General features: G+C 50.1%; 1 protein-coding gene across 2 annotated transcripts in view; it reads left to right on the top strand.

Moving 5' to 3' along the window:
* The window catches only part of LOC122246580 (protein gustavus), a 141,599-nt gene that overhangs the window by 37,438 nt on the left and 79,161 nt on the right, over positions 1-25,000 (top strand). The window contains exon 1 of one of the 2 annotated variants that reach the window (XM_086546149.1): positions 22,940-23,355. The exons of the other annotated variant lie outside the window; for it this stretch is intronic. The gene's annotated coding sequence lies outside the window, so the exon portion shown is untranslated. Of the gene's footprint in view, positions 1-22,939; positions 23,356-25,000 lie in introns of those variants that run through there. 2 annotated transcript variants of the gene reach the window in all.

The raw sequence follows: 25,000 nt of genomic DNA, 5'->3' as shown, positions 1-25,000 counted from the left end.
CTCTACCCCCACCTCAGCCTCAACCCCTACATCAACCTTAACCTTATCCTTATCCTCAACCTTATCCTCAACCTCAACCTTATCCTCAACCTCAACCTTATCCTCAACCTCAACCTTATCCTCAACCTCATCCTTAACCTTAACCTTAACCTCAAACCTATGTTTCAAATTTTCCTTGACGTGGCAAAGAGAGAGAGGGAGAAGGAGAGGGAGAGGGAATAGGGTGGTGGTGATGGTGACATTGTGTTGGTTATGGGGTTGGTTTGGTGTGTGTGTGTGGGGGGGGGCAAGAGGGCGGGTGATGGTGAGTGAATGCTGACAGTAATGGCGGTACATCAATCTCGGCGTATTAAATTATGTCGGGGGGAAGGACGCTGTGGGTGTGCGGAGAGCATTAGGTATTGCAGGGGCGAAGTGCATCGAAAAGAGAGTGGGTGGGTGGGAGAGTTTGATAAAGAAGATGAAGAAAGGGAAAAGGATTCGGAATAGGAAGGAGAAGGGAAGTAATGAGAAGAAGAGGGAAAGGCCTCGCATTACTGAGAGAGAGAGAGAGAGAGAGAGAGAGAGAGAGAGAGAGAGAGAGAGAGAGAGAGAGAGAGAGAGAGAGAGAGAGAGAGAGAGAGAGAGAGAGAGGAGAGAGAGAGGGAGAGAGAGAGGGAGAGAGAGAGAGAGAGAGAGAGAGAGAGAGAGGAGAGAGAGAGGGAGAGAGAGAGAGAGAGAGAGAGAGAGAGAGAGAGAGAGAGAGAGAGAGAGAGAGAGAGAGAGAGAGAGAGAGAGAGAGAGAGAGAGAGGGAGAGAGGGAGAGAGAGAACCTGTATTATTCCTCGGCGTCGTTCTTCGCGAGGGGACGACGACGGGAGTAGGGGGGTTTGGGGGGCAGGAGGTGGGGTTCGCGCGACGGTAATTACATAGCATTTCAGTGACGAGAGTGGAGTCCCCCCTCCCCCCCCATTGCATTGGCTCTCTTGTGGCATTGCAAGACGTTGCAAGTGAACAAAGAGGCTCTTGGCTACCGTGTGGTGGAATCGGGTCGTTGCTTGTGATGCTTGCGAGGGCGTGGGCGGAATGCGAGGCGTTTTGAGAGCGGGATTCTTTTTTTTTTATCGTCTTATCTCATTCTTCTTGTCTTTTGACGTTTCTCCTTTCTTTATTTCGTCAGTGCTTCTACCTACCTGTTTTTTATCTTCACTCCACCTGTTTCATTCCCTCGTTTACCTCCGTGTCTCCTTCGTTCGCCCTTTTCCCCCTTTTCCTTTGGTATGCAAAAATCCTTTATTATGTGTACCTCAGTGTGCAAAGTTCGTGATATACCGACCTTTTCTGCCCCATCTGCCCACCTCTTCCTCGATCTATCTCCCCTTTCCTCTCCCCTTGCCCCTCCCGTTTCCTCTCCCCTTTCCCTTCCCCTTTCCCCACCTCCGCCACCCGCTCTACTTCCATCCACCTCCCCCTATCTTCTGTGCCCTCTCAACCTCCCCTTTCCCCTCCTCCTCAACCTCCCTCCACCTCCCCCCCTTAACCACCCTCCACCTCCCCCCCTTAACCACCCTCCACCTCCCACTTAACCACCCTCCACCTCTCCCTCTACCTCCTTCCACATCCCCCTCTACCTCCCTCCACCTCCCCCTCTACCTCCCTCCACCTCCCCCTCTGCCTCCCTCCCACCAACCTCTCCCTTAACCACCCTCCACCTCCCCCCCTTAACCACCCTCCACCTCCCACTTAACCACCCTCCACCTCCCACTTAACCACCCTCCACCTCCCACTTAACCACCCTCCACCTCCCCCTTAGCCACCCTCCACCTCCCCCTTAACCACCCTCCACCTCCCCCTTAACCACCCTCCACCTCCCCCTTAACCACCCTCCGCCTCTCCCTCAACCACCCTCCACATCCCCCTCTACCTCTCTCCACCTCCCCATCTGCTTCTCTCCACCTCCCCCTCTGCCTCCCTCCCACCAACCTCCCCCTCACCCCCCCACCCCCATTCCCCCACCCCGGTCCTCCCTCCTCCCTGACCACCCATTACCCGAGTCTCGTATCATCCGTCACGGGTAGGAGGGAGGTCGCCGCAGCAAAACGTTTATGCAACTCGAAACTTGCAACTTGCAACTTGTCGATGAGAAACGGTCTTGCTTTCCTCGTGAGGTGTCGATACCGGTGCCGTGTTGAAGGGGGCGTGTTGATAGCCCCGCCTCATGTGTTTTCTATTACCTTTAAATGTACTTTTTTTTAGATTTTTTCTTTTTTTATTAGCTTTTGGTGTTTAATGACACAGCGAGTGAAAACGATGGCGTAGTCGTGGATTATTAGGGGACGCATGGAGGGTGGGAGGGGGGAGGGAGGGAGGACGGAGGGAGTCGTCGTCGTCAGCGATATAAAAAAAAAAAAAGTAGCGATAAGCAGTCCTGTCGCGGACGATGATGATAACAGTCGCGGTTTCGCCCAGACGGCGCACGTGGCCCCTAGCGATAACAGGATATTGATTCCTCCCTTTGTTGTACATCGTCGGACTTCTGGCTTCGTGTTTTCGTTTTACGCTGTGTCTTTCCTCTCTCTCTCTCTCTCTCTCTCTCTCTCTCTCTCTCTCTCTCTCTCTCTCTCTCTCTCTCTCTCTCTCTCTCTCCTCTCTCCTCTCCCTCTCCCTCTCCCTCCCTCTCCCTCTCCCTCTCCCTCTCCCTCTCCCTCTCCCTCTCCCTCTCCCTCTCCCTCTCCCTCTCCCTCTCCCTCTCCCTCTCCCTCTCCCTCTCCCTCTCCCTCTCCCTCTCCCCCTCCTCCTTTCTCTTTCACTTTAGGGCGAGGCGATGTATACGCACGCCATACGCGCCGAAAAGTACTTTGGGAACACGTACGTACTATAACGCCCCTTTGCTTCTTTGTTATTTTCCGAAAGAAGTCGGTCGGTCGGCTGTCTGGCGAGAGAGAGAGAGAGATAGAGAGTGCATGTGCATGTGCATGTGCATGTGCATGTACGTGCATACGTGCGTGCGCGCGCGTAGGGTGTGCGTGTGTGACTGACTGACTAGAGTGTGAGTAATTGTCAGAGTGAGAAAGTTACTTTGTGTGTGTGTGAGAGAGAGAGGGAGAGGAAAAGGAAAAGGGCGCCGCAATGGAGCATTGCATGAGGGCGGGCCGTGCAGCCCCGTGCTTCCTTATCAGCACTCGCCCCCTCTGGACGCCAGCTGCCTCTTGATGCATCATAATCTCCTCATTACCCACCATGCTTTATCCCCGCCCACGGCCCTCCCAACCGCCTGCACATTCTAAGCGGGCGGGCGGTGTGGTGGTGGTGGTGGTGGTTGGGGGGGGGGTTGTGGCTGGGTTTTGGGCTTTAAAATCGATAGAAATTGTTTAAAAAAATCTCTCTCTCTCTCTCTCTCTCTCTCTCTCTCTCTCTCTCTCTCTCTCTCTCTCTCTCTCTCTCTCTCTCTCTCTCTCTCTCTCTCTCTCTCTCTCTCTTCTCCTTTCTCTTCTTATGTATCTTTCACACTTTCGTTCGCTCTCTCATTCTTCCCCTCTCCCCCACTCCCCCACTCCAATCCACGACCCTCAAGTGCAAGGTCATTGTATCGCGCGAGTCGGCTGGTGGTATAGATTCTTCTCCCACCCTCTCCTCCCCTTCCCTCTTTATACTCTCTCCCCTTCCCAACCTCCACTCTCCCCCCTCCCTTCCTTTCCCTTCCCTTCCCTTCCTTTCCTTCTTCACCCCCCCTCTCCCTTCTCTTTTAACTCCTTTGCTTTCCCTTCCTTCCCTTCCCATCCCTTCCCTTCCTTCCCCCCCCCTCCCTTCTCTTTCCCCTCTATCCTTTCCTCTCCTCTCCCTTTTTCATCCCTTCCCTCCCTCCTCCCTCCTCCCCTCCGGTATCTCCTCCCCTCCCTCAAATCCCTTATTGTTATAAGTTTTATTATTGTTATTACTATTAGTATTAAAAAAATGGTTCGTTGTCTCGCCTGCCTTATCGCATGGGCCCAGTTACGCTCAAGGGCGAAAGAGGGGTTGGTAGGAGAGGGGGAGGGGGTGGAAGGGAGGAGCGACGCATTGTTTTTTTTTCTTTTGTTTTTTTTTTTACATAGGGGGAAGGGAGAAGGGGAGGGAAAGAAAGGAAAGGAAAGGAAGAAGAGGGAATAGAGTCTAGAATCGAGACGAGGTAAAGCGAGACGAATCCTTAAAGATTTTTTTTCTTTTTTCTTTTTTTTTAGTTTTTATTTGCCTGCGCCTTTCATCTTGAAAGTCTTTAAAGCACCGCTGAATAAAAGGAAGGGGGAGGGGTAAGGGGAGGGGAGCAGGTAGGAGTAGGGAAGGAGGGGGAGAGGGGGAGAGGTGGGTGGAAAAGCGCATGCATAAAGGCCACACGGCGTGGGTCGGGTAGACAGGAGCGGGCCTTCAGCGAAAGGTTAGTAAGTGCCACAAGGAGAGACTGAGTAGTGTGGGGAAGAAAGGAAGGAAGGAAGGGAAAAAAGAAAAATAGATAAGACAGACACAATAAAAAGGGAGGAACGGAGAGAGGAAAAGGGGGAGGAAGAAAGCGTCACAAAGAGCGAGAGAGAAAGAGAAAAAAAGAAGAAAGAGAATCCGAAATAATAAGAGATGAAAAATAAAACAAAAGAAAGCTAGACAGACATATACAAAAAAGGGGGAGGAGGAGGGAAAGAAACAGAATACTTGAGAGGGATGTGAAGGGGATTGGGCCATGGGGGATGGGGGATGGGGGATGGGGGAGGAAGTATTAATTAATGTGACGCAGAGGAAGATAATGATGAAGACGAGATTTTGGAAAGAAGGGAAAAGTAGAAAGAAAGGAATATATGAGAGGAAAGGAGAAAATTGTGAGGAAAGGGGAGTGGATGGTTAGGTTAGGAATTTTGAGAAGAGAGGGAAAAATGGGGGAAAATGGGTGGCCAAAATATGGCTTGTGGAGCGAAGTTTTGAGAAAGAGGATTTGGGGAAAGGAAGGGATAAGCGCAAAGAGAAAGTATTTGGGATAAAAGGAAAAAAAGGAAGATAAGAGGTGAAGGAGAAAAGCGGAATGGTTTGTCCGAAGGTGTATTTTTAAACTCGAGAAGGAGGGAAGGTGGGAAGGAAGAGGCGGACGACAACAAAGGTCGTGTTGAATTTCACAGGTGGGAGGGTGTTGACCTGCTTTCAGAGAGGGAAAATGTAGACGGAGGAAGGGGAGAGGGGGGGGGGCGCCGGGGAGGGGGGGGGTTCGTAAACGGGATGTGAGGAGGAAGGACAGGGACAAATTGAAGCAGTGAGAAGTGAGAATGGTAATAGGAGTGAGAATGGTAATAGGAGTGGGATTAGGAAGAATAATAATGATAGAAATGGAAGAGGAAGAAGAAAGGTTGTCAGGTTGTTAAGAGGAGGAGAAGTAGGGAGTGGGACAAGCAGGCAAGGGGATTAAGAGGGAATGGAAGGAGGAGGGATGAGGAAGAGAAGAGGGCCGCGGGTGGCCAGGAGAGCCATGTGTACAGGAGAAAGACCAGGTGTTCCCAGACTTGAAGGGATATATATGTATCTACAAATAAGGGGGAGGGGGTCACTGGGGGGGGTTGAGTTTGGGTTTTCACTTTCATTGCAATTATTCATGCTTATTGACGTTCGCTTTATTGCAACTTCGTGGCAGCGCGGTGTATTTTAAAAGGCTTGCATTTTTGGGTTTTTGTTGTATGACTAAAATACACGCGCTCACTCATCATATTTTTTTTATACATGTATTTAACTTTAGGGTGAAAGGTATCGTAATATCTTCATCAAAAATATTATTTCTCGCTACATCTGAAATACGATGAAGATATTTTATAATATCAAGTAAAAGTCCTGTAAATCGAGTCAAGGTATCGCGTGGGCCGAAAGAGGGCTGGTGGCTCCGTAGAGTTTAACCGCGAGAGGCGAGGGCCCGCCCACCGTGAGCACCGTTGAGCGGGAGAGATTGCGTGGTTTGCGCGCGACGACCGCCTATTGCCACGCTCGTTCGCGGGAATTTAACGGCCGTAAACGCTCGTCCGTAACAAGTTATCTGTAACTGCCAAGCGCCAACTCCGTGACTGCGCTGTCTGAGGCTGGCCGCCGGGGGGGGGGGGGAGATTGGGATGCGGACCTTTTCTTTTTGGTGTTGTTTCTTGTTCTCGTTTTTATTAATTGGGTAGTGGTTGTTCTTATCATTGTTTTTGTTCTTGCTCTTCTTGTTATTATTTTTTGTTTATTATTATGCAAAGAATTTTCATGATATGAACCTGATATAGACTGCGCATTTATGTGTGTATGAATGAATGTATTTAAGTAAGTATGTATGTATGTATGTCTGACCTTCAGAAAGAGATGCTTCAAAGTTTGATCCGATTATATTATGTTCGTTCTTTCGCTCTCGAGGTTTTGCCAACTATGTTGCTTGTACATTTCTTTCCTTCCATGATGATCTGCGTCGTTGGGCGAGCATCACCTAGCGAGATGCAATGACGTGGCACTAAAACTAGGCCTATTAGCATGCGAGGCCGACAGCTGAAGTTGAGGAAGGCCTATTAAGCGGCGAGGTAGAGCGTGCCTCGGCGAATTGCGACCAGCTGTCTGTCTGTCTCTCTGTGTGTCGGGTGATTACGGTTCAGCGGGAGTGCTTGTCTGTGCCTTCCGGAGGGGGAGAGAGGGAGAGAGAGAGAGAGAGAGAGAGAGAGAGAGAGAGAGAGAGAGAGAGAGAGAGAGAGAGAATGAGAATGAGAATGAGAATGAGAATGAGAATGAGAATGAGAATGAATGAGAATGAGTGAGAATGAGCGAGAATGAGCGAGAGAAAGTATGAGTGGGGCAAACCAGGAGGAAAATGGATGAAGAACAAAGAGACAATGCCAAGAGGCTTATCTCTGCGTCGAGTGCCGCGGTGTCACTCCGAACGGATAAACAACTCCTTTCACTCATGACGTCGCATTCTCTCTCTCTCTCTCTCTCTCTCTCTCTCTCTCTCTCTCTCTCTCTCTCTCTCTCTCTCTCTCCCCCTCTCTCCCTCTCTCCTCTCCCCTCTCCCCTCCTCCCTCCTCCCTCCCTCCCTCCCCCTCCCTCCCTCCCTCCCTCCCTCCCTCCCTCCCTCCCTCCCTCCCTCCCTCCCTCCCTCCCTCCTCTCTCCCTCCCTCCTCTCTCCCTCCCTCCTTCTCCTCTCTTTTTTCCTCTCCTCTGTCTCCTCTCCACACCTTTTTCCTCTCTCCTTTCTCCCTCCATACCGTAACTAGTTACATACAGTATATAGAAAATTCCGTTCGATCGAGGCTTGTTTTGTGCCTTGTGGCCCCGTTGGGGCATTTAAACCCATGGCTTGTTGTAATGTTCAGATGAACGCTTGTATTTGTGGGTCTTGGATTGTGACGCGGATGTGGAGTTATGGAGGGACTGTCACGCAGAAAGTGGAGGGATAGAGTGATAAAAGTAATGGAGAGAGAGCTATGAAGGGCTAGAGGGACGGAATGATCATGATAGGGAATGGAGAGAGATGGAGGGGGATAGAGGGATGAGAAGATGGGAGTGATATTGATAGATGAATGGATGGACGGAGCTATATTTAATGGATTTGATCGAGAGAGTGGAGTGTAGTGGCATAGGGATGGAATTGACAGAGTGACGGAGAGATAGAGATGAACCGACAGAGGGGGACGGATGGGGGACGGATGGACGGCGATGGAGGGATGGAGGGAGAGAGGGAGGCAGGGAGGCAGCTGTTAGAGGACGCTCCCGTGTGTCCGGCGGCCCTGGGAAGCTCTGTCGTCCATCACACGTTATGAGCGCCATTGACATGTAGATTGTTCCACCTTTGTTCCACCCTCCTGCATGTTTATAGGTAGCGTAATGTAGCGAAGCATGAGGTTGGGCAGGTGGTTAGGGTCAGAGGAGGTGGGGGGAGGGGTGGAACGGGGTGGAGGATGGTTCGGGTAAGGGTTTAGGTTAGGGTGGGGTTGGAACGGGATGGAGGATGGCTAAGGGAGGGATAACTAGGGGGTTTAGGTTAGGATGGGGTTGGGTAATGAGGTTTCAGTGGGGTTGGTTGAGGTAAAGATAAGGGGTAGGGGTGGAGGAGTGGATAATGGTTAGGATAGCGAGAGGTAGGAATTGCCTGGGCGTGGAAGCTCTTCACTGATTTCGACACTTGGTTCGCCTTCTTCTTCTCAGAGCAGCGAATGGACCACTGGTTCTCGCACGCGCGCCTGTGTGAAGGGAGCGATATTGTGTGCGATATTCCCAAGTGCTGTTGATTCATTAAAGGCTACGAGTTCTTTGATGTGCGGGCGTGCGTCTTCGTGTGGGTGAGCGAATGCTTGTGGGTACGCCGTCCGTGTGCGTGTTTACATACTCATACTTGTGTGTTTCCGTGTGTGTCCAGTCTGATGTAGTTTGCCATGTATTTACATATGAGACGGGTTTGTCCGTCTTGTCCTCCCCGTTGCCTTTGTATGCGTTTATAACTGTGCGAGTGTGTTTGTGTACCCAGCGGCCGGAAGGAGTACGGTACGCGGGACCGGGACGGGGAAATGGGGGATACGGGACGGGGTGGGGGGTGGGGTGGGGGGTGCCTGCAACCGCGTATGATTAGGCGGCCGACTGTGAGTGTTCGCGGCGGCAGATTATGTGGACAAATATAGCCATAGTGAAGAGATCCTTGCTGTGTTATGTTGACCGGGTAAATTGATATACATATATATACAGGCTCATGTTTATGTGTCTCTCTCTTGTTGTCTCCTTTCCTCTCTCCTCTCTTCTCTTCTCTCTTCTTCTATCCTCTCTTCTCTTCTCTTCTCCTCTCTTCTTCTATCCTCTCTTCTCTTCTCCTCTCTTCTATCCTCTCTTCTTTTCTCCTCTCTTCTTCTATCCTCTCCTTCTATCCTCTCTTCTCCTCTCCTCTTCTCTCCTCTCTTCTCTTCTCCCTCCTTCATCCCCCTCCTCTTCGCCCTCTCTCATCACCCTCTTCTCCTTCCTCCTCCTCCCCTCTCTCTCTCCCTCTCCAACATCATCTTCCGTTAGGAAATCGTTAAAGTTAACGAAAAGGGGTTCAAAGGGTAGACGGGAATAAAAAGGTCAGAAGGAGAAGGGAAGAGAAGGGTTTTCGATGATGGTAAAGTGAGGGAAACATTTTGATAAGTGGAGGGAACACCAAAAGTCTTCTGTGTGTTGAGAGAGGGAGAGGAATGGTGGAAAAGAGAGAGAGAGAGAGAGAAAGGGTAGCGTGAGTGAGGACAGGAAGAAAGAGTGAGCGAGTGGGGGTGAGAAACTGGGGGGGTAAGCAGGGATGGGAAGAAAGAAAGGAAGTAAGAAAGAAAGTGAAAGGAGGAAGAGGAGGAAGGAGCCGAAGGAGAAAAGAGAGAAGTAATGCAATTAGCGAAGCAGAGAAAGAAGGAAAGAATTAAAAGAATGGAAGAAATATGGAAGGTGACGGTGAATGTAATTAACGAACCAGAGGAAGAGGTAAAGGACGAAGGAAAGAGAGAGAAAGGAACAGGGAAAGGGAGAGTGGAGGTAATTAGCTAAATAGAGGAAGATCGAAAGGACTGAAGAAAAATTTGGAAAGGGAAGAGGTAATTAACGAAAGTAGTTAACAAAGTGAAGAAAGAGGGAAAGGAGAAAAAAAATAAAGAAAAATAAGTGAAAGGTGAAAGAGAGAGAGAGAGAGAGAGAAAGAAAGAGAGAGAGAGAAAGAGAAATAGAAAATGAGAAGTAATTGGCGAAGCAGAAGGTAAAGTCCGTGCTTGCGTGGCCCGGGACGTGTTTTATCAGCATCAGTCTTGTTTACGGGAATTACGAGTCGGATTATGAAGGTTTAATGTTCATCAGGGGTCTGCGCTTGCCTCGCTCGGCTGCTGTTTTTGCCCTCGTTTTTTTTTCGTTTTTTTGTGTGTTTTTGTGTTTTATCTGTGTTATTTTTCATTCATTTATTTATTTATTTGTTACTTTTTTTCTACAAGGGAGAGGGTTCATTTTAATTTCCGTGCTTGCTGTTTTTTTTCCGGAGTGTTGTCTAGCTTCAAGGAATGGGAATTAGAGATGAATAATCCTGTGAGTGTGGAAGTGACTCTTTGACTTTGACAAGTTTATTGAGACTAGTAAGTGAGTGAGTGTGTGACTGACTGACTGACTGACTGACTGACTGACTGATTGAGAAAGTATGAGAGAGAGAGAGAGAGAGAGTGTGTGTGTGTGACAGAGCGGCGAGAATCGACTAGAACGAAAGTTGGAGAGAAAGGCCCAGAGAGCGGAAGCGCGACCACGCTTTGCCCGACGGGGGCAGGGTGGGCAGGGTGGGTAGGGGAGAGGGGTGGGCCGCATAGGAAGGGTTACTTTCTCTCCGTACATCAGCTGTGATGGTTGCCAGAGCATTGGTGAAAGGTCGGAGAAAGGGCATGGCTTGGTAAAGGGGTGGGGGTTGGGTCTAACGAGGTAGATGTTGGGGGAGGGGGGGGGGGCAGGTCAATGGGGGTTACAGCCAGAAGGTGCGAGATAGGTCTGGTTCATGTGGTTTCATTTTGGCTATTTAGTTTTGCTTCTAAAAGGGTGGTAGGAGTGGGAAGGGGGGGGGGCTATTCTGGTTTTAAGCCAAAGAATGGGTGGAGGGAGGGGGAGTGGTGTAAGGTAAATTATGATAGGGTGTTTTGGAGTTAGGGAAAGGGGAGGTAGAGAGGGAGAGGGGGAGAGGGAGGTTGTCGCCGACCGTCCACTCTGATTCGTTAGCAAGTGTGAAAGATTTATGTCATGCGCAATGTAATCTAGTGTGACTTGTAATTTGATCCTCTACTCCCCCCCCCCCCACACACACACTCTTTCCGTTCCCTATTCCCGTTTCCCTTTCCCCTCCTCTTCCCATTCCACTTTTCCCTTTCCATCATTTCCCTATCCCTATCCCCTCTTCCCTTCCTCTTTCCCTCCTCTTCCCCTTCTTCCCTTCCCCGTTCCCCTTCAACTTCTCGACATATGTGGGAAAGGGGGGGGTGTATGGAAGTGGCGACCACATGATGACGCGAATGGAATAATGTAGCGGAAATCATAGCTGGTTAGTAGGCTTGGCACTAACATTAAGGTGGTAGGTACTTTTCCCCCCTTCTCTCCTCTTCCTCCCTCTCCTTCTCTCAGCTTCCTCTTCCTATTTATCTTCCTCCTCCTCTCCCTTCCTCTCCCCTCTCTTGCAGCACCTGATTGGGGATATAGCTAGAGGACGTTGACGGCAGGAGAGGGAGGGAGGGAGGGAGGGTGGGAATACACTGATGGACGTCTGTGAGCTCCGCCTAAAAACACCGAAGGCTCAAAAGTCGTTCCGTTCGTTACGCCTTTTCAAGCTGGTTAATGGAAGCGGACTCCCTCTCCCCTTTCCCCTCCCTTCCTCCTCTCTCCCCTCCTCTCTCCCCTCCCTTCCTCTCTCCTCTCTCCCCTGTACCGACCCCCGTCCCCATAGCGGGACGCGAATGAGCAACATGGAAGCCCTTGTCAACCCGAACGATTGCATCGATGCAGAATTAAAGGTAGCGTTGCCTCGCACATAAAACGCGAACGGAGGCTAATATACACTCACTCAGTCTACTCGAACGCACGCGCGCACGCACACGAACACGAACACACATAGTGATATTTAATTTTTTGTGCTAAAACTGATTTTACTATTGTGTTCCCTCTCTCCCCCTTCCTTCCTTCCCAACCCACCCTCTCCGCCTTTCTCCCTCCCTCCCTCCCTCACGCATGCGCGGGTGCATGCGTGCGTGCGCACGGACGAGCAAGGGAACGGGGAAACTTGAAAACCTTATCCGAGGGAAATAAGCGGGTAATTATTGTGAAAAAAGGTGTAATTCTAGTTTATGGCGGTTCCGAGCTTATTATAGGTGTTAGCTGTTCGCCTTGCCCGCTAATTGCTTTGGGGGAGGAGGGGGGAGGGGATAGAATGAAGGGTTGGGGTAGCGGTATGAAAGGGGTTTCCATCGGGAAATAGGCCTAGTTGTGCTTTTTCCAGTATTGGCTAGCAGCGTGGGATTCTGTACTATAGGCCTATCATAGTTGTGCTTTTCCAGCAACATCCTCTCTCTCTCTCTCTCTCTCTCTCTCTCTCTCTCATTTTAACTGTGATGATTAATATAATTTCAATTTGCCGCAGTATTGATGTTAATGTTATTTGTCGTTTAGAGTATTTCCATTGTAACTGAACTCGGCCGCGGAACCAATAAATTTGAATCCAAAATTTGGGTCAGTTCAGTGTTCGGTCGTAATTTTGTGTTGGTCATGAATTATTTTAATTTACGCTCGTGTTTATCAGTCGAGAGGGAGGCAATTTTTGCACAAATTTCTGAGGATTTTGGATTATATATATGTATATATTGTTAGAGAATCAATAATAAGAATTAAACACAATAATTTTAGAGGTTTTGGAAATGTTTGATGTACATATAATCTTTGTAGAGAATCTATATTTTATTTATTATTATTATTGTTTTTTTTATAAATATGCATATATGTGTGTGTATATATATGTATATTTATATGTATATGTATACATAGAATATATAGATATTCTGATTTTTTTTTCTTTCATTGCTGTTAGAAAAATGCAAACGTTCTGGAGAAGAAAATCAGTCCCGGAGACTCGAACAAGTTCCATTGTTTACGTTCCATGCATCTGTTTTTTTTTATACATATTCCCATTTCTTTTTGAACGTATAAATATATATTTTTAGCCAATAATTCCTCTTTCAGTTTGAAGTGAAGTATTATCCAAAAGAGTAGAGTGGGGGCGGGGGGGAGGGGGGCAAAACAAACAAACAAAAGCCTTTGTTGGAATATGTGTTGTTTGTTCCTTTATCGCAACTTCAAAGGAACACGCATGGAGGGGCCTGGCCGTCGGTGCAACAACGGCACAAAGGCCTCTGAATTACCCTTTTTTTCTTTCTCTTTATTATTATTTTTTTCTTTTCTATTCGGCGATATAGGATATGGTATGTGTTTTTTTTCGTTATTCCTTTTCTTTTTGTATCTTTTTTGTTTTTGTTTCAGTTTGGACAGATTATTTTTTAGGATGCAAGCGCCCGGAGTTCGTCTTTGTATTCTTTGTAATCGTTTTGTTAAATGTTCAAATATCTGTTTCCTTTGACTATGTTATGTTATGGCTGCACTATATGGGCTCTGAACACTGTAACCAAGATCATTGCTGACACCATCAAACTATCACTGACACCATTACGCTGTCACTAACGCTTTTTACACTTAGTTAAAAAATGAATGGCAAATAAAGAACTGGATTGATGGATAAGGAAACAAAGGAATGAATGGAAGCGTAAACAGATGGATGAATGGATCAAATAAGAGGTAAATTATGGATGAATAGAATAGTATAAACAAAGAGATAACTGGAGAAGAAGAAAAAAAGGAAAAATAAATAAACAAGCAGAAGAATTGAGAGAAAAAAAAAAACGATTGAAAGAGTAGACAAATAGAATCACAAAGAATAGTGTCATATCATCATCACCGTCACAGTCACGAGTGAGATTGTCATCGCCGTCATCACTCTCAGCTGTTACGTCATCACTCCTCCCCGCCCCGGTGTGGGTGGGAGTGAGTTCCCGCTTTCTCCGAAAAGGTGATCACTTCCTTGCGAATGAGGACGAGGCGGGGGGATGGGGATGGGGATGGGGGGTTTTAGAAGTGTCTAAATGGGGGTAGGGGTTGGGGGGGTTGAAAATTGTTGAAAAGGGGAGAGATTAAAAAAAAAAAAAAAAATGGGCGACGGTTTCCTTACTCGGAGGTCACAGCGGATGTCAGATTGTGGAGGGTAGAGGTGTGCATTGTGGGCGTTGGTGTGGGCTTTAGTAGATGAGGGCGGGCTTGTTTTTTTTTCTCTCGCGTCGTTCGGGTGGGCACGTTCGCTTTCATCGGGCGACCGGGTCGGTGCGGGCAGGGCGGCGACGGCGAGGCTTCCCGGCGGCCGGCGCTGGATGGGAACTTTCGTCTCGTGGCGGCGCGGCGGTGGCCACTTTCACTCGCCAAGGTCCCGTCTGTGTGTGTGGGGGGGGGGGGCGCTCAGTGTGTTTGTTTGTATGTGTTGTTTGTCTGTTTGTTTGTTTCTTGTGAGCTCTTCCTTCCCTCTCGTGCACTCCCCCTGATCCTCCCTTCCTTTCTCTCCCTTCTTCTATCACTCGTTTTTTCCTTTCTCTAACCTCATCCGCCACATTCTCTCACCGTACCTACCCTCTCCCATCCCTCCTTCTTTTCTTCGCTCTCTCTTTCTCTCTCTCTCTCTCTCTCTCTCTCTCTCTCTCTCTCTCTCTCTCTCTCTCTCTCTCTCTCTCTCTCTCTCTCTCTCTCTCTCTCCCTCTCTCCCTCTCTCCCTCTCTCCCTCTCTCCCTCTCTCCCTCTCCCCTCTCCCCTCTCCCCTCTCCCCTCTCCCCTGCAGTTACCGGGTATCCTGTTCCGCGTCCTTCTCCCCACCCGGTTCACCTGTGGAACCTTCCGCTTGCGACCGACCCTCCGCACGTTCTTGCGGCAGAAGGATGAGTGGGGGGGGCGGGGGGGGGGTGAGTGGGCGAAAGAAGTAAAGGATGAATTCAATGATGATTTGTATCCTCTTACTCTCTTTCTCCTTCTCTCTCTTTCTCTTCACCTCCTCTTAAATGTCCGGCTTCTCCACTTCCTTCTACTCTCCTCTTTTCCTATTACTTCTATTAGCTTAACTCCTTCCTCCCCTTCCCCCCTTTATCTCATACTCCTTCTCATACTTCCTCCCTAGCTAGCTCTTTCTCATACTCCTTCACTCTCTCCCCTTCTCTCCCTCCCTCTTTCTCATACTTCTTCTTCTCCCTCCTCTCCCACTCCTCTCTCCCTATTTCTTATATTCTCTCTCTCCTCTCCCAATTCCTCTTCCTCCCTGCCTCCGCCCCGTTCATTTCGTTGAGGTTCCTATGCGTGGAGGGTGAGCGTCGCATCGTGTTAGGAGGGAGCTGCTGCGAGGGGTGGGGGTGGGGGGGGGGGCGGGGGCGTGGCGTCCGTACCCTGTCCTTTCGTCGCAATGGAGGTCGGGTCTGTTATGCAAGATTGCATAAAGTCAAGGCGGGGATTAGAACGGACTCCGTTGTCTTTTCTCTTTATTTGGGCATATATATTTATTGTTTGTTTGCATAGTTTCATTGTCATGTTTTTTCTTCGTGTAGTTTGGTTGTCATGTTTTTTTTGTTTGCGTGGTTGGGTTGTCCTTTTCTTCTTGTTTTATTTCTTTCCTAGCTTATGTCTCGTTTGGTTGTTGGGATTGACTCGGTTGAGTTAGTGTGAGCGAGTGGGTATGTGGATACTAAGTGAGCGAGTGTGTATGAGTGTGCGAATGTGTGTTGCAAAGTGATTGAGGGAGCGAGCGAGCAAATAAACGGATACTGAGAGAGAGAGTGAGTGAGTGAGTGTTTATGTATGAGCGTGTGAGTCTGTGTTGCATAGCGGTCGGTGTTGTTGCAAAGCTAGCCTGTTCTAGTCCGGCTCGGCAGTATGTCCTTACCCCAGGCCCAAGGTCAGCATGTGATTATTACACTCTCTTCCCAAACGGCCTCGTCACTGCGGCATTATTAAGTGTCTTACGTAGGCCTAATAAAGTGATTTAGTTGTCCTTATACAGGCATGGGTCTTCCCTGTTTCGTTATTAGTACTCGATATATAGTTATTAGTCGTCCTTGTACAGCAGTGTGGCTTGTCCCATATCGTAAATAGCCTACCATATACTCTTCCCCCCACCCCATCCCCACCTCACCCCACCCCACTCCACTCTATCCCACCCCACTCCACCCCACTCCACCCCACCCAACAAGACAGCTGTACAGAGGTAATCACACCAGACACCTGTCTAGCTTGAGGCGATGCAGCCGCTGCCACGGAACACCTCGTTTCGTCAAGACGCCGTAACGGAACGTGGATTCCGTCACATTGCTGTTACGGAGCGTTGATTCCCGTTACGTTCAAAGGCGGAGGGAATGCGAACGTCTTCGGCTTGTTAGTCTGTGTGTGTGTGTGTGTGTGTGTGTGTGTGTGTGTGTGTGTGTGTGTGTGTGTGTGTGTGTGTGTGTGTGTGTGTGTGTGTGTGTCTGTGTTTTGGGATGAGGGGAGTGTGTTGTGGTCTTGAGCAAGGTCTCTGCTGAGCGAGCGTAACACCACCTGTTTTCCTTCTTCCCCCCCCCCTCCTTTCATCGTGCTCTCCCTCTCTCCCGCCTTTCTTGGTTGTTTTTCATCCTTCCGTTGCGTGACAAGAGAGGAGGAAGGGGGAGGTGCTTCCTCATGCTAGTTGAAGGGTGAACGAAAGATTCTATGTGGACAGCTACTAATCATCCTCTTTTCATTCTTCACCACTTCTTCCTCTTCCGACTCCTCTATCTCTTCCTCTTCCTCATCCTGTATCTCCTCCTCTTCCTTCTTTCCTTTTTTATTTCTCTCTATTCTCCTTCTCACGTTCATCTTCTCTTCTGCTCTCTCTGTTGGCTGCCGTATCTAATTTCCCTTTCATTCTCAAATTCACCGACCTGATGCATTTCAAAGTAGTGTTTTTTTTTCCTTCCTTCGGGCTTCACAACACACACACACACACACACACACACACACACACACACACACACACACACACACACACACACACACACACACACACCTCCTCCTCCTCCTTCCTCTTTCCTCCTTCCTCCTTCCCTGTCTCCTTTATCCCTCCTTCCTTCCTCTCCCTCCCTCTCTCCTTCCCTTCCTCCCATCTTCCCTCCCTCCCTCCCTCCCATCTTTCCTCCCTCCCTCCCTCCCACCTTTGCGGCAGTGAGTGGGTCGGCGAGCGAGTGTGGGACGGAGGTGGTTGGTGGCGGCGCTCATGCCCAGTTGGGCGCGCGAGTCTCTCCCGTGGAGACCTCCTCCGCCACCTTCTCAGGGCAGCTCACGCTGCACAGACACACACATACACACACCTGCCTGCCTTCCTGACTGTCGCTCTCTCTCTTTTTCTCTCCTTTCCTCTCTCTCTGTCTTTCTCTGCTCCTCTCTTTCTTTCATCTCTCTCTCGTTCATCAACGCGTGCACCCGGCCACCTTCCCTCTTCCATTCACTGTAAGTCAGCCCCTCCCTCCCCCCCTCATCCCCCTCTCCCTCTCGGCCTCTATTTTTATCTAAAAAAGACACACCTGTCCCCTCTTCCTTCTATCCTACCTCCCGCCAGCGCTCCCTCGCGATTAAGACGAGGAACACCTGCTCGCGTTCTCGCCGCATCTGTGATGAAAGAACCGGATCTGGAATGACCTCGTGACGAAGAACCTCCCCTAGCCCTTATCATCTCCCCCCCCACCGCCGTTCTACACCATTTCGCCCCCATCCCTCTCCCACCCCCTCTTCCGAAAAACGAAAATCGGGCCGCGAGTGTTCTGAGGATGTGTTGGATTCGCCTGCGCTCGCGAGGGTGAGTGCGCCAGACCTCGTCGTCGCTGCCGTCGTCGTGGGGAAGTGAGTGAGTGAGTGAGTGAGTGGGTCTCTTTGTGTGCGGCGGATTCGGGGGTACTACTCGTGTGTCGGTGAATGAAAGCAAGCCCGAGCAAGCGAAGGAAAGCAAAACAAGCAAAGCAGGCAAGCAGGCAAGGTCTAAGTGAAGGGGGCCCGCTCCGAGCCCGTGCTCCTCCCATTCCTCCTCCCCCTCTACCCATCCCGCCCCTCCCCTCCTATTCCCCGCTAGCGCCAGCGGCCCATCAGCGGCGCGGAGTTGTCGTGGTGGGAGATAAGTGAGGTGATAGTGCTGGCTGTGACGACACGTGACGTCTTGAAGGCGCCGAGTCGGTTAATCCAAGGATAACACGTGATCGCGAGTGTGTGTGTGTTACCCGAAGAGATTCTTGTCAATATTGTATCAGCAAAGATTCTAGTCCATGCCTCGTGCGACAGTGTGTGTGACGGGCGTGTAACGGAGGAGAGCAGTGAGTGATAACGGCGCCAGGCAGTAGCCGAGCGAGGCTCAGGCGGAGGTAACGGTCGCTCGCCGTAAGAGAAGCCACTTAGTTGCTCCTGCTTGCTGCTGGCTGCCTGCTCCACCTTCGTCCCCCCCTCACTTTCTGTAGCTCGCTCTAATACCGCCCCTCTTGCGACCCAGCTTGTCTACAACCTCCTCTCCTCTCCCTCACCCTCCCTCTCTCCCACCCTCCCTCCCTCCCTCTCTCCCTACCTCCCTCCCTCCCTCTCTTCCTACTTCCCTCCCTCTCTCACTCTCTTCCACCCTCCCTCTCTCCCTATCTTCCTCTCTCTCTCTCTTCCTCCCTCCTTTCCTCCCTCTCTCCCTCCCTCTCTCCCTCTCCCTCCCTCCCTCCCTCCCTCCCTCCCTCTCTCACTCTCTCCCTCTCTCCCTCTCTCCCTCCCTCTCTCCCTCTCTCCCTCTCTCCCTCCCTCTCTCTCTCCCTCTCTCCCTCTCTCCCTCCCTCCCTCCCTCACTTTGTATGTATGAGAGCGCCTGTGCCCTGAGGATGTGACGTGGGAGATGGCTCCGAGGCCCAGCGTTGCGGGTAGGTTACAAAGAAGGGCTTTGGATTGAAACGGCACTCGGGCAGCGTAGCGAACCCACTTTGCCGGAACACCTTGTAAGGAAAGTGAAAACGAACGAGGGTGCCAGCTGACGCCCCTCCCCCTACATCCCCCTCCCCCTATTCTTCCTCCTCCTCCTCCTTCTCCCCCTCCTCCCCCTCCTTATCGTTCCACCATCCTCTCTCTACCTTTCTTTCTCTCTCTCTCGGCCCCTCACTATCAGTCTCATTTATTCTTGCTCTCTCTTCCCCATCTTCCCTTATCCACCTCCATTTTCTTCACTCTTCTTATCTCTATCTTATCACATCTTTCCATCCTCCTTTTCTTCCTATTGCTTTTCCCCTTCGTTCTCTTCCCCCTTTTTCCTTTCTTCATTTCCATTTATTCCGTTTCCTTTTCCCCAATTCTATCGACACCTTCAACTCCGTCTCCTTCGTCACTGGCCGATCTCGCCCGGACACGTACCCTTCCGAAGGACTCCTTTCTTGTGGACTCGACCATGACTTTTGTCCTTCAAGATTGACTTTGCAACAGCATGTTCAGTTTTTTTGACGAGCTCCTCCCCTCTCCCCTCTCCCCTCTCCGCCCTCTCCCCCATTCCCTTCTCTGCCTTCTCCCCCCACTCCCTTCTCTGTCTTCTCCCCCCACTCCCTTCTCTGCCTTCTCCCCTCTCCCTTCTCCGCCCTCTCCCCCCTCCATTCTCTGCCTTCTCCCCCACTCCCTTCTCCGCCCTCTCCCCACTCCCTTCGCCTCTCTCCCCTCTCCCCCATATCAAGGTCGGTAGCGTGACTTAGCCTTGTCTTATGATCACTCCCCTTTGGGGTTTGATGTATGCACTTTTTTCTCGCACGCTGCACTTTGTGTGACACTTAAGAATTCTAGTCCTCTTGCCTCGGTAATTACATTTTGATACCAGGCTCGAAACACGCGCAGTCCACCGGAGTACCCTTTTTGGTAATTCTTTGGGCGTTTGATGTGTACACTTTCTTTTTCTCCTTCCCTTTTCGCAACACTTAGGTATTCCAGCCCCCCCTCCCCCTCCCTAATTCCTTCATTTTTCGATGCCAGCCTCAAAACACACTACAATGCCCGATTTGTGTGAATGCCCTGTTTTATTTTGCCACACCAACCACGTAACTTTTTCTTCCACAAGCCCGACCAAAAGGCGGGGATCAGCTAGTCCCTCGGTTGTATCTTGTTTTTAGTAAAATGAAAGTGAGTTGAATGTATAAAGGTTTCCTTGTTGCCTCTCATTCAACCGGAAACAAGTTGCACGAATGCACGCGGCGGCGGAATGGGAAATGCCTTGGTTAGAGCTACCCGCTAATCATTTCCAATCGTGATGCTTTTCACCGGCCTGAGCCAGCAGTACCTGGGAGATCGTGTTGTGATGTGGTGTATACGGTCGTCGTGGTCGTCTTGGGAACTTTTCGGTCACCTGCGAGTGTGCTGTGTTTGTGTGTGTGTTTTCGTACCTGTCTTGATGAGTATCTGGACTTAATCTCTCTCTTTCATTCTTTCCTCTCCCTCCCTCCCTCCCTCTCCCTCCCCTTCATATACAGCTGTCATCCAACCGTAATTCAGCAGGACGCGGCCCGAGCGAGATAAGGTTCCATAGGTCAGAAGGCGCAGGAGAGTAAACAATGGTAATCGAGCACCCAGAGGAACATTCACTCTCACTTTCACTAGCGGCGTTGGGGTGGAGCCCCTCCCCTCCCCTCTCTCCACCGGAGAGCCCCAGACCACCACCTCCCCCTACCCAGATCGGAGTCTTAGATCCCTCCTCCCCCTCCTCCCTCCCTCCCCGCTCTCTCGCCCGCCTACCCCGAAGCCCTCGCGAAGAAAGTAGTCTTTTTCGTCTCACGCCGTCGGAGGAGGAGGAGGGGAGGCCGGGTTGGTTGCCGGCGATGCGCTTTTTAAGGCCTGGCCTCTTGTTGTGATGCTAGGATTCGCACGAAGGGAGAGCGGGTGTCGAATTGACCCTTTGTTCCGCTTGATCCACGCACGCATCACGCATGCACGCACCCACCGCTTATGGCGATGGTCTTGGGGAGGGAAGGAGGGATATTTATATATATATATATATATATATATATATATATATATATATATATATATATATATATATATAGAGAGAGAGAGAGAGAGAGAGAGAGAGAGAGAGAGAGAGAGAGAGAGAGAGAGAGAGAGAGAGAGAGATGTGTATATATGAGAGGGAGAGAAAGAAAATAGGAAAGTGTAAAGGAGAGGAAGGGAGAGAATTGGTTGGGGTCGTTTTCGTTGTTGTTATATTTGCACAAGACTTAGATTGTTGTCCACACAGGTGATCCACCTTGAAGGGCGTTGTGTATTTTTCTAGGACTAGGGTTAAGACGCAAACCATTGTTTGTTATTGTTTCAGTGATCGAGAATATTATGGTTAGTATCGCTACTTTGTGACTTGTTGTTGGTATTATTATTGTCATTTTTTATTGATGGTAGTGGTCTTATAAGGAAGTATTCGGCTGCGTATGACTCTATGGGTATTGCACTTGTTATGTTTTATGTTGCATATATCTATTTGAATTTCTTTATGAGTGAACGGTGCAAATCTTGCAAACTTCGAACTTTAAAAAGACTGAGGCGAGAATTAGTCTTGCTCAGCCATTCTAAGGGCAGCTAATCTAGATAAGAATGGTAAAGGATTCGAAATGATTTAAACGGTCGATGAGAATCTCTAGTTCTTTTTTTTTCTTGTGAGAAATGTCGGTTCCCAATTGATCTTCCTTCGTCACCATAAAGATTTCCTTGGAATGAACCCACACACAACCCGCTTCCATCTTCCTATGTAATCTCTTCGTTCCTCCACCATGTGCTTATCCTCCCCCTTCTACTCCTCCTCATCCTCATTCTTCCCTTTCCCCTTTTCCCCCTGCTCTCCCTTCTTTCCCTTCCATCCCACTTCCCTCTGCTCTCCCTTCCTTCCCTTCCATCCCGTTTCCCTCTTTACACTATCCCTTCCCCTTCTTCTCTCCCCTCATCCGCCCCTCCCATCCCTCTTCTCTTTTTACCGCTTCTCCCCCATCCCCCCCATCCCCCCTAGCCCCTCCTCCCTGTCACATGTTGTCAATGCCACGTGTACGAATCGACTGCTGTCACATGGCGCTGACAGCACGTGCTTTTGTTTTTGTTTTTCGTTGGCTTCGGGTTGGCTTCTTATGTATTCGGTCTTTTTTTTCTTGAGAGGGAGAGGGAGGGACACACAGACACAGACACACACAGACGCAGACACAGACACAGACACACAGACAAAGACTTCGCCCGTAGATTTTGCCGTTCCAATTAGCCTTCGCGAGCGGCTGCATCGCTGCTTGTTGCATTGCGAGGGGGAAGGGGGAGGGGGAGGGGGAGGAGGGAGGTGCCATTAAGATAAGCTCATCAAGAAGGGGAGAGTAAGGGTGGGGGGGGGAGGAGTAGGGTATGTCGAAGGGTAGGTAATAGAATAGATAAAGGGAGGGTAGAGAGAAAAGTGAGGGTAGAGAGGCGTAACGTCGAGTAGAAATCAAGGGATACTTTTTGGGTGGGGGGAGTCGAAGGGGGGCTTGCAACAGGGTGTGCAGGAAGGGCTTAGAGAATGGGGTGGGGGGGGGGAGGCAGGGTACATGTAGGGTTGAGTTTCAGTGGCGGCGGGCCAGGGGTATGGGGGGGGGGCGGCGAGAAGAGTGAGCTTTGTCCTACTAACGGTAACAACCTAGACTTTTATTTTTCGTTTTATTTTTTTCTCTCTCTCTCTTTTTTTTCCTGCCATTTTTTCCTCGCCATTCTGCTGTCAGGTAAAGCCTTGATAACTTATCCGTTTGATGTGAGTGCGTTCGTGCATGCGTGCGTCCGTGCGTGTGCTGACGAGCGTGTGGTTAGTTTGTTTATCTTTAACTTGTTTTGCTGTTCGTTACATAAAAAGAGGAGGAGAAACAAAATCATGAGTGTGCTTTGGTGAAATTCCATTTTCTATTGGAAAAAAATACGGAATGACTTAGATGTTCTCTCCCCCACTCTCTCTCCCTCACCCTCTCCCTCTCCCTCTCCCTCTCCATCCCTCTCCCCTTTTCTCTCCCCTTTCCTCTCCCCTTTCCTCTCCCCTCTTCTCTCCCCTTTCATATCCCTCCCTCCCTCACTCCCTCCCTCCCTCTCCAACCCTCGCTATCGTCCGCGAGGGAGGGAGGGTTTCGTCGCCCTCCTCCTCCTGCTCCTCCTCCTCCAGTCGCACGAGAGAATTCACAGCGACCAGAACTCGTACCTTTGTCGTTTCGTGCCCAAATTACGACGACTTCGAGAGGGAGCTGGAGTTACAGTAACGGGTGACGTAATGCAGAGAGCGATGGAGTTACGACGTTGTGGGAAGCGAATGTTGACGTTGGAAACGGTGCGCGGCGGATGAGCTGGCACTCTAGTTGGTGCGTGTGTGTGTGTGCAATGTGGCTCATATGTTGATACGTGTACGTGCAATGTGGCTCCTATGTTGATATACGCTCGCGTTAGTTCTATTTTTTGAAGGGATGATACTGTGATAATGTGGCAAAGGGCATTGTGGTGGAAGAACTGTGGCTGATTTCGTGTGTTACGGCTTAGAGGTGACGACGATTACATTTTGTTCGTGTGCTGTGTGTTGTTGTTAAAAAAAAAATCCAAGAAACGTTATTGAAATCGCAACTGAATTATTATTGCGCTTGCTCACCGTGACGATGATTCCGAAATAATAAGCAAGTCTTCACTGCTGCTTCTGGTATCGATTTTTTTTCGTGCATTTCTGAATTGCAACAACCGCAAAAGAATGCATATATAGATATCTATTTAAGAAAGGTTAGTTTTGGTTTAGTTTTGAGTACTTGTTGATCTTGGCAGAGTGACCGAGTTTAATTTTATTGCTGAATTTTCAGATGCAGTGGGAGTGTGACATCTGTTCCGTTATCTGTTCCTTGTATTATATCTTATCGTCTTGGTACTTTTCGGTGGCGAGATAGTGCACTGCAGTCATCTCCGTGCCATTCGGGGAACGATATCTGGCGTTGGCGCAGAGTGCCGTAATGAGAGCCGAACCGGAGAGGGAAACGGGATAGAATCTTGTTCGTTGGTGCGGTCTAGGCATGTCTGGCTGTCTCTCCTGGCCTGTCCTGCTCCTCCCATCCTCTCTCTTCTCTCTCCTCTCTCTCTTCTCTCTCCTCTCTCTCTTCTCTCTCTCTTCTCTCTCTCTTCTCTCTCTCTTCTCTCTCTCTTCTCTCTCTCTCCTCTCTCTCTTCTCTCTCTCTTCTCTCTCTCTTCTCTCTCTCTCTCTCTCTCTCTCTCTCTCTCTCTCTCTCTCTCTCTCTCTCTCTCTCTCTCTCTCTCTCTCTCTCTCTCCTCATCTCCCTCCCTCCCTCCCTCCCTCTCTCCCTCCCTCCCTCCTTCCTTCCTCATCTCTCTCTCCCTCCCTCTCTCTCCCTCTCTCTCCTTCCTCATCTCTCTCCCTCCTCCCTCCCTCCCTGTCTCTCTCTCTCCCTCCCTTCCTCACTCCCTCTCCCTCCCTCCCTCCCTCCCTCTCCATCTCTCCCTCCCTTCCTCACTCCCTCTCCATCTCTTCCTCTCTTTCTCTCATGCAAAATTCAGTTTTGCGTCGCTGTTGTCATTGCAGTCTCGGAACATCAAAAGAGTAAACAGAAATGAAGCGAACGAGACCCGGTGTAGGTGTGGCTGGTGGCTCGCTCGCAGGCTATGTTATGTAATCATCGAGGGCCCCGCGTTGTCGTGCTGCTGTGTTGGACTTGGGTATCAGGTGTAGACCCGGTTTAGAGAGCCTGCCTGCCTTGCCCTGCCCTGCCTTGCCTTGCCTTGCCTTGCCTCGCCTCGCCTCGTCTCGTCTTGTCTCTTTCCTTGCCTTCCTTCCCCGTCTGGCTGACCTGTTCTTCTTGCTTTCCCCTTTCCCCGCTTTTCCTCCCTGCGTCCTCTTTGCTGCCGTTCGCTTGGACCTGCCTTCTTTTCCTCGTCTGTCTATCGCTGTCTCCGTTTCTTTATCTCCTTCCTGTCCCTCACTCCCTCCATTCTTCTTTTTCTCTTTTTCCTCACTCCCTGTCTCCTCCCTCCTTCCCTCTCTCTCCTTCACCCTCCCTCCCTCCTTCCCTCTCTCTCCTTCACCCTCCCTCCCTCCTTCCCTCTCTCTCCTTCACCCTCCCTCCCTCCTTCCCTCTCTCTCCTTCACCCTCCCTCCCTCCTTCCCTCTCTCTCCTTTACCCTCCCTCCTACCCTCTCTCTTCCTTTCTCTCTTTCTCCCTCTCTCCGTCCCTCTCTCTCCCTCTACCTCTCCCTCTCCAATCTGTCGGCTTGTCCTAGCTCTTTTTCAGTTTGTCTATTTCAATCTTTCCGTCTGTCTTTCCTTGCCTCTTAAACTGGCCTACCTGCCTCTGTCTCTGTCTATATTGCCTATCTACCTAATACTTAACCTACCTCGCCTCCCTACCTCGTCTCACAGTCT

This window comes from Penaeus japonicus, unplaced genomic scaffold (assembly GCF_977035675.1).
Source record: "Penaeus japonicus unplaced genomic scaffold, GWHDUDI00000001_assembly GWHDUDI00000017, whole genome shotgun sequence".
Classification (NCBI taxonomy): domain Eukaryota; kingdom Metazoa; phylum Arthropoda; class Malacostraca; order Decapoda; family Penaeidae; genus Penaeus; species Penaeus japonicus.
The sequence above is the reverse complement of the archived record's forward strand: the minus strand, read 5'-3'. Positions and strand labels throughout refer to the sequence as shown.